The sequence below is a fragment of the Elephantulus edwardii genome, unplaced genomic scaffold (assembly GCF_000299155.1).
Source record: "Elephantulus edwardii isolate Elephantulus edwardi_28Jun2011 unplaced genomic scaffold, EleEdw1.0 scaffold00019, whole genome shotgun sequence".
NCBI lineage: Eukaryota > Metazoa > Chordata > Mammalia > Macroscelidea > Macroscelididae > Elephantulus > Elephantulus edwardii.
In genome coordinates this window covers 23,452,649-23,460,907 of record NW_006399769.1, presented here as the reverse complement: position 1 = coordinate 23,460,907, position 8,259 = coordinate 23,452,649, and the positions used below count along the sequence as shown (strand labels likewise).

The following is an 8,259-nucleotide window of genomic DNA, read 5'->3' as shown; positions in this document are numbered from 1 at the left end:
AAAATCAAAAGGGCCGGACTCGCTCAGTATATATATTATTGCAGGTTTCTCATTTGGTGAGTAAATGTTGACCAAGATTACATCTTCTTGATACATTGTGCCTTTAATCCCTGTATAGTATCTTTCCTTACCTTTTATGATAGTTATCATCCTGAAGACAATCAGAGATTAATATCACCACTCTTTTTTTTAATGCCATTATCTTGATATATTTTTTCTGAACTTTGAATTTTTTAAATTGTTGTCTTTTTTTTTCTTGTTTCTTAAATGTAGGCAAATATATTGAAGGACTTTTTTAAAAATATATTCTATAACACTTTTTTCCCTTTAATTGATGTATGTAAGCCATTCACATTAAGTGTGATTATCTCTGCCAGTTTGCTGTGCTTATTTTTCATTATTTGTGATTAATCTAGTCCATTTACTTGCCTTTGCAATATTTGTGTGAAAGACATCCTGTAAAATTTCTTGTAGAGTTTGTCTTGTTTTCACAGATTTTTTAAAGGTCTACTTTTCTGTAAAAAAATATCTAATTTCTCTATCCTATAGAAGGACAGCTTTTCTTGGTACAGGATCCTAGGAGGGAAATATTTTTCTTCTTGCTCACATAATTTCTGTGGAGAAATCAGAATTTATTCTAAATGGTGCTCCTTTGTAGGTGACTCTTTGCTGTCCTTAGGCTGCCTTTAGTATTCTGTCCTTATCTTTTATTTTGGAGAATATGTGATATGTCTTGAGATTTTATTTGGGGGTCTAGTGTTTTTGGTTTTCACTGAGCTTCTTGAATGTGGATTTCCTTGCTGTTCTTCATACCTGGAAAGTTTTCTTCTAGAGCCTCTTCCACAACTTTCACAGTGCTTTCTCTGCTTTCTGCCTGTTCTGAAATTCTAGTCTTATTGGTTGTTGTTTCTATTGATGTAATCACACATGATTCTAAAGTTTTCTCATTTTTCTTCTGAATTCTCTGGTTTTCCTTCTAGCGTGCTCCCATTGAGGTTCTTGTCTTCCAGCTCAATCTCTGTTCCATCTATTCTGCTTTTTCCCCCCACTCTAAAGGTCATTACAAAGACAGAGGAGGAAGAAAAGACCAAAATGGATGTCAGAAGAGATGGTGAATATTGCACTAGAGCGCTGAGATATCAAAGCACAGGCAAGAATTCAAGATTTTAAAGAACTGATCAGAAGACTTCAAAAGGCAATATGGGAAGACAAAGTAAAATATTTCAATGAAATGTGCAAGGAGATAGAGTCAGAAAATCAAAAGGGCAGAACTCACTCAGCATTTCTTAGTCTTAAGAAACTGAAGAACAAATTCAGAATATTAAAAGATGCAGGAAGTATTAAAAGAAGATGGAAGGTATACAGAGTCACTGTTCTGAAAGGAATTGGCAGACACAGAAAATTTCATGAAACAACATATAAGCAAGAGCCTCTGATGATGAAGGAAGAAGTTCAAGCTGCTTTGAAGGAATTAGCAAAATATAAGGCCCTAGGAATTGATGGTATACCAATTGACATATTTAAACTAACCGATGCTGCCCTAGATGAACTCACCAAGTTGTGTCAAGAAATCTGGAGGACAACAACATAGCAAACTGACTGGAAGAAATCCATATTTCTTCCCATTCTAAAGAAAGTTAACACAACATAGCATGGAAATTATCAAACAATATCATTGAGATCACATGCAAATAAGATTCTGCTGAAGATCATCCAAAAAGGACTGAAACAGTATATCGACAGAGAATTGCCAGAAGTGCAGATTGGCTTTAGAAGGGGTCATGGTACTAGGGATATTGCAACTAATGTTAGATGGATCTTGGCTGAAAGCAGGGAGTACCAGAGGACTGTCTATCTATGTATGTTTCATTGATTATGCAAAGGCATTTGACTGTGTGGATCATAACAAACTGAGGCTGACTTTGAGCAGAATGGGAATCTGAGAACACTTGATTGTGCTAATGTGAAACCTATACGTAGCCCAAGAGGCAGTCGTCAGAACAGAACAAGGAAACACTGCATGGTTCAAAATTGAGAAGGGCGTACCCCAGGGATGCATCCTATCTCCATAACTTTTCAGCCTATATGCAGAACAGTTTATCCGGGAGGCAGAGCTGTATGAGGAGAAGTGTGGCATCAGCATTGGAGGAAGATTCATCAATAATCTGCTTTATGCAGATCACTCAGCCCTGCTTGATAAAACTGAGGAGGACCTGAAACACTTGCTTCAGAACATCAAAGATTGCAGCCTTCAGTATGGATTGAGGTTCAATATCAAGAAGACAAAGATGCTCATCATTGGACCAATTGGCAGCATCAGTATGGGTGGTGACGGGTTTGAGATTGTTCACAGCTTTAGTTTGCTTGGCTCCACAGTCAACACTCTTGGTTCCAGCAGCCAGGAAATTAAAAGACATATTGCAATGAGAAAGTCTGCTGTTAGGGATCTCTCCACAGTACTGAAGAGCAATGGTGCGGGGTCTTTGCAATCACTTGCTATGCAAGTGACTATGGACAGTGACTAAGGAGGATAGAAGAAGAATTGATGTTTTGGAGCTGTGGTGCTGGAGAAGAGCACTGAATATACCATTGACTGTTAAGAACATAACAAGTTCATCATGGAGAGGGTTAAACCCGAATGCTTCTTGGAGGCAAAGATTCTGAAGTTTCGTCTGAATTATTTTGGACATGTGCAAGAAGGGACTGGTCCTTGGAGAAGGATGTCATGTTTGGGAGGGTAGAGAGACAGCACAGGAGAGGAACACCCTCGATGAGATGGATTGATACAGTGGTGTGTCGGAGATGGTGAAATTGGCACAGGATAGAGCGATGTTTAGGGCTGTTGTACATAGGGTCACTATGAGTTACAGGTGACTTGATGGCACATAACAACACCAACAACAACAGTATGTCAGAAACTTCTGCCATTTCCATCTTGGTGTTTTGGATTGCATTGTCATATATTTCTTTTATTCCCCAGTACTGTGTTGGCTAACCCTGTCTTATGATGATTTTTTTTTAATTTCTTCGACTTCTTTCTTATAGTTTCAATTCTTTCTTCTGTATTGTGCAGTTTTGTGAGTGTGTTGTTTTGTTTTACTGTATCACTACGAATTTTATTCAGAAACCCATCTTTGTGTTTTTGTTGTTTTTTAAAAAGAAATTCCCATTCTGAACTGGTTTTGTCAATCAATAGCACTTTCTAGCAGACATATGGTAAAAATGGCATGGCTCAGAATCTTCCAGATATCTCCTGATTTCTGGATCACCTCCTATCATGTTCCCGGCCACCTCCTCCATGACCACGGTCTCTCGACCAGGACCCACATTCACCAGACAGGGATGGAGATCTATGCTTCTTACGACGTTGGCCGTCTAACTCCCAACACAATTCTCCAGAAATGGACTTCAAATGCAGAAGTTGCTAAAGCCTCCTCGTGTACTGACGACAACAGGCTTCTCTAAAGTCAGTGACGGGGAGAGCTCTGCATGGATTGGTTGTGCATTAAACCAGTGGTTATTTAAGTCAGTCACAGCCTTTTCTGCATCTTCCGAAACTTGACATAGACACTTCCAACTAGATGGTCTCCAAAGTTATCACAGACGTTCATCTCTTCAAGTTCTCCATACTTTTCCTCAATTTCTGTGAAAACTTCCTCTCAACATTCATCATAGTGTTCCTTCATGTCCACATCGCCCACCGACGTGCATAGTGCAAACTGTCAGCAGACTGGGAAGACTTTTGAGGGATATGGTCTGGCTAAAGGTCAGTTTCTTGTGTAACGGAGAGCATCTGTCTCCATGACAGCTTGCTCCAATTTTGAAATAAAAGGAACAGTTGACTTTGTCTTTCTCAGTGCTGAAAATGGAGGCCATTTCCCACCATCAGAGGCTGACACTGCTGGCGACGCCCCATATTGTGCAGTTTTGTCAGTAGTTGTTCATGTTTCTCTACATTCATGTATTTCTTCTGGCTGCTGGTCTTTTGGATATTTGTTTTACTTGTGGCTTCCATTCTTTCTTCTATCATTTGTACCTCTTTAGTTCATGTTCCTCCACATCAATATATTTCTCCTGACTCCCTGTCTCTATTGTATTAACTAGGTTTTCTCCTTTTTTTGAAGAGAAGCTTTATTTAGTTTTTCCACCATATTTGTGTTTGCTGGCTGCTTTTTTGACATTGTTGTTGTTAAGTGATGTTTAGTGGTAGGCGACTCATAGCAACCCTTGAACAAAATTCCTCAACACTTGTGTGCCTTTCATCCTTTGTCCAGGTTCATAAGGTTTCCGGATGCAAGTTATTATACAAGTAGATGCCACTCCTGCTTCCAAGCTTGTTTTAATCGGGGAGCTCCACCAAACACTGTCTGCCATGGGTAACCATTATTGCATTAGACACATCAGTGTCACAATTTTCAGCTTCACAGCGACCACAAGTTACCTCTGTACGGCAAGTGGACACACCAGGGCTACACAACCTGGAAGAATGTTTGATCAAAAACAATTAAAAATATGCTCGAGGGCGGCATATCCCAAGTCCCTACGGTATTTTACCATTTCGGCACACAAAATGCTGGAGAATTCTGGGCCAGAGATCCCTAATTCATCTGTCAAGTCCACTCTGCTGACACCCACTTGGGGTTAAAAGAAAACCACAAGCACCCTGAACATTCATTACTTGCCTCTCTTCAAGACCCAAGAGGCTGTAGATATTTTTCCTTGTTATTTGTTAGGCTGTTTCTGTTGTGTCTCCATAGGTTTGTGATATTTTTTTAGCTTTATAAAGCTGTTGATTAGGTGCAGGCTTAAAGTGTTCTGTTTATGGAAGTGGGTAACTCGCTCTACTAGAAGACTTTCTGGAACTGTGTGGTGGAAAGTCTAACCTTCCTAAAATCCTTCAGATCCTCTCTGATTTGCAGCACAACCCTGTGAGAATCTCACCTTAGTATGTCTGTGCTTCTCCTACAGTCTGTTAGTATCGTTGGTGGTCTGTGGCCAATCCCAGACCCAGCCCAGGTTTCCTAGCTACAGCTGTTATTCTCCAGGGAAGTTGCAGGAAACTTTCTCTCTTGTGCCTCAAAGTACCTTCTCTCCAAGAAAATCTCTCAATTGATTCTTTTTCACTATATTTTTTTTCAGCCCCATATCTTGGAAACATTTGGAAAGAGAAAACTCTGAATGCAACTCAGAATTTTTTAAAAGCAGGAAGTTCATAATAGCAAACCCTGAAAGAATCATGTCTAAGTGAATGAATTTTTCCACCTGTGAAAAATATATACTTTGTAATTATTTGGTAATTTTCCTCTCCTTCTGCTCCTCTTACACTTACTAAAGTCCTTTCTTATCTGTGTCCTAAAAGCGGGTACTCAAAAATGTAGCACCAAATAAGCAAAATCTTTTGAAAATTTATTTTTTTCCTACAATATTGTCATTCTTTATATTTTAGTGTGTGTATGAGATGTATAAGGAGGAATGTGCCACCAGTATTGGAGGAATATTCTCAACAACCTGCGTTATGCAGATGACACAACCCTGCTTGCTGAAACTGAGGAGGACCTGAAGTGCTTGCTGCAGAAGGTCAAGAACTGCAGCCTTCAATATGGATTGAAGCTCAACATCAGGAAAACAAAGATTCTTTCCACTGGACTGATTGGCAGCATTTTGATAGATGGTGAAGAGATGGAGATTGTTAACAACTTTAATTTGCTTAGTTCACAATCAACACTTTTTTAAAAATTGAGATTTTAAATGAAAATTTATAAAGAACTAGGGTTTCTAATCCTTCATTGTTGCACATATTCAACACTCTTGATACCAGCAGCCAGGAAATCAAGAGAAGAATTACACTGGAAAATTCAGCTGTCAGGGACCTCTACCAGAGTACTGAAGAAAAAATCACGTCATTCTGGAGTCAAAGGTGTGCCTGATCTAGGCTATAGTCTTCACAGTTGCTTGCTATATATACATCAGAGAGCTGAGTAATGACTAGGGATAATAGAAAAAGAACTGATATCTTTGACGTAACTTGGACATGTTGCAGGGAGGGAAGCGCCCTTAGAGAGGGACATCAAGTTTTGAAGGAAGGAGGGACAAAAAAATAAGAGGGAGATCATCAATGAATTGGATTGATACAGTGACCGTTGTAATGAGCAGAGAAGTAAAGTTGGCACAGGATAGAGCAGGTTTCAGGTTGTTGTTCATAGTTTCACTATGAGTCACAAGGCCACTTGATGGTACATAACAACAACAACTACAGCAATGTGGAACCTTACTTTAATCTGGAAAAAATGTCTCTAGCAGTGAAGAGTCTCGTTTATTTTTTATTCATTTATTTATTTTTATTTCTTCATTGATGAACCATCTGCATCAAAACCAGAGGAGTTATTGGTGGCTCAATGGATAAATGTTAAACTACCGAAAGAAAAATGATATCACTTCAGAGGTATATTACAAATAAAGCCTTACGAGTAGCTTTTGAAAGTCCACAGTCTTTAAACCCTACAGAGAAATTCTGATCTGCACACATGAGGCCACTATGCGTTGAAATCAGCTCAATGACAACTAACAATGACTGCATAAAATGTACTCAGAAATGTTGAAGAAAAAAAATAGATGAGACCATTTTAATATAAAAAATAAAACTCCTTGACAACTCTTCCCTGGCAGTTTTAAGCTAAGGAATAGTAGGTTCATACTGCATATCAATTCAGTTGAATAGAAAAGTATAATTTTCTAGAAGAAGCAGAGGGCAAGGCCAAGTCAAAAGCCTGTCAGAAATTCTGCACTTTGATTTGATATTAGTATATAATAGCTAAAAAAGAAAATCAGCTGCTTGACAATAACAACCAAAATAGTTTAACATTCCTCTTTCCCTTACCATTTTATCACTGTAGTCGATATTTTAATTATACCAGAACTTTAAAATAAATGTGTCTGCTCTGGATTCAGGAATTGGTATGCTATATAATGTCTTTTCAAAATAAATTACCACATCTAAGTCTCTGATTTTATTGAAATTCTAAGTTCATAATTGTCATATTACATGAAAGCAAAAGAACAACGTGAACGTTGAAGTGGTTTGATTTTAAACTCCTTTGTTGTGGACTAGAACAGCTTAAGAAGCTTTATTTAAGGAATGATTCATTATATTAAAGTTGGAAATTTTTCCAAGAAAGGTAAAGTCCATTATACTTCAATGTAAGCCACCTTGAAATTTCTGAATTTATACCTACTGACTATTGCATTCTCTACACTTTTTTTATGCTTTGCTTAAAATAAATCATAATCAAATACATAATATACTCTCTGAATTAATCATGTAATGTTTGATTTAGTAGGAAATGGCAATTGCTATTGATATATTAATTTGCCATTAGTTGATGGCATGACCTTACCAATAATTAGAAAATCAAGGGTAATGACTTTGTGAGTTTGAACGTATTGCACACACAGATCAAAAAATAAATTGCAGTTTTATGCCAATATATTGAAAAAGAACACTAGATGTTAGAGACATGTTTCTTAATGAACATTTTAAGAATGTGTGTGATTTTGTCTCAGCCTCTTATGATACAGTTTACATTCATGAGATAGAAATGAAACTATTTGCCCTTTATTAATCCTCTGGCAAAAGGATAGAAAGAAAATATGCAGAAGTGTTTGAGAAAATAAAACTGTAGTAAGTAAAAGAAATTATATTGGTGAGTTTCTTTCAGAGACTAATTTTCAAGGCAGAGACATAAATATTTTACTATTATTGTTATTACAATTATTTCTATAACGTCAATCTGCTGTATAAGAACAATGTGTGTTTTATATGCTCAAGTTTAAGTGTGAGTGGCAGAATTATATTTCACTCTTTAAGTACCCACTAGACTAAATCCTCTGAGAAAACAGAAGTTGGGGGAAAAAACCATCAAGAAAGAAGAAAATATAATGGTCAATAATCTGGAGAACAACACCCTGGCCAACCTACTGGAAGCCATGAATAGTTATTCCCATTCAAAAAAATGATGACCCAACAGAGTGTGGAAATTGTCAAACAGTATCACTAATATTGCACAAAAGCGAAATCTTTCTGAAGATTGTAAAAAATGTCTGGAATAGTATATTTACAAAGAACTACCAGAAATATAACCTGGCTTTAGAAGAGGTTTTGGCACCAGAGACATTATCACTAGTGTCAAATGGATCTTGGTAGAAAGTAAAGAGTACCAGAGGCATGTCTATCTGTGTTTCATTGACTATGCAGAGGCATTT

At 37.5% G+C, this 8,259-nt stretch overlaps 1 pseudogene; it reads right to left on the bottom strand.

Annotated features, from left to right (window-relative positions):
* Positions 1 to 3,232: 3,232 nt before the first annotated feature.
* LOC102846590 lies at positions 3,233 to 3,876 on the bottom strand (annotated as a pseudogene).
* Between the last annotated feature and the right edge of the window lie 4,383 nt (positions 3,877 to 8,259).